This window comes from Genypterus blacodes, unplaced genomic scaffold (genome assembly GCF_046128005.1).
Source record: "Genypterus blacodes isolate CSIRO-AG114 ecotype Tasmania unplaced genomic scaffold, CSIRO-AGI_Gbla_v1 ptg000216l_1, whole genome shotgun sequence".
Classification (NCBI taxonomy): domain Eukaryota; kingdom Metazoa; phylum Chordata; class Actinopteri; order Ophidiiformes; family Ophidiidae; genus Genypterus; species Genypterus blacodes.
The window spans coordinates 170,001-170,822 of NW_027467015.1; the positions used below are offsets into that span (position 1 = coordinate 170,001).

The window sequence follows — 822 nt, forward strand, 5'->3', positions numbered from 1 at the left end:
TACAAAAATAGATTCACAAATCCAGACTAACATGTAGTTTAAGTGAACAGGATTACACTTTGTTTACTGTGTATAGTTCTTCTGTAATTTGTTATGTTATTATTATAGAATGCGGTTTTATCTTTGATATGGTATCTGAAAGAAATAAAGATTAATATTTTATTGTTTACAGTTTATTGTATTGATTGGAAAAAGTCATTTTTAGTCGATGGAAGTAAATAAAGTAAAGAAGTCGGAAGCTTCTACACCTCATGTGTTCTTAGTAGAGTCTGATCCTTTCAAATCAATATTTAAACATGTGAAACAAACGTATAGATTTCTTTTCAATGTTTCCTGATGTATTAAAGCTGTAAGTAAATGAGCCACAGAGCAGATTAACTATTTACAGAACTCGTAGATGTTCTAAAAGAAGCTTTGTGGCCTCTTACAAACCTCCTGAGCGCGACGAAAAGAGATTCATTACTGTCTGACAGCTATTTAAAAACACAAACACATTCTAACAGGAAACATCTACAAATGAATCATTATCCAACAAAACATTTACAGTACAACCTTGTATGTTTACAGTGTAAGCTATGGTTTGGAATGTGACCCGGCTAATTGGAGTGGGACAATGTAAGAATGTGTTAGATTATGAAACGCAGCACAACAGAGAAACCGTTTTTACAACAGTATGCTGACTTATTACATCAAATTAGTTTTTGGTTATATTAGAAAGCACAGAGAATTGTTCCCACAGCGAGGTTTATTACCCAGAATCCCTTCAAATCTGAACCACAAGCTGATGGGATTCAGGTCATAATAGTGTGGATGAGAAGAGAA

At 33.3% G+C, this 822-nt stretch overlaps 1 protein-coding gene across 8 annotated transcripts in view; it reads left to right on the forward strand.

Annotated features, from left to right (window-relative positions):
* septin9b (septin 9b) overlaps window positions 1-169 on the forward strand; it is a 63,575-nt gene extending 63,406 nt beyond the window's left edge. For all 8 annotated transcript variants that reach the window (XM_076170243.1, XM_076170245.1, XM_076170242.1 and 5 more), the window contains one exon: window positions 1-169. This exon is cut by the window's left edge and continues 1,595 nt beyond it. The gene's annotated coding sequence lies outside the window, so the exon portion shown is untranslated.
* The last annotated feature ends 653 nt before the right edge of the window (window positions 170-822 follow it).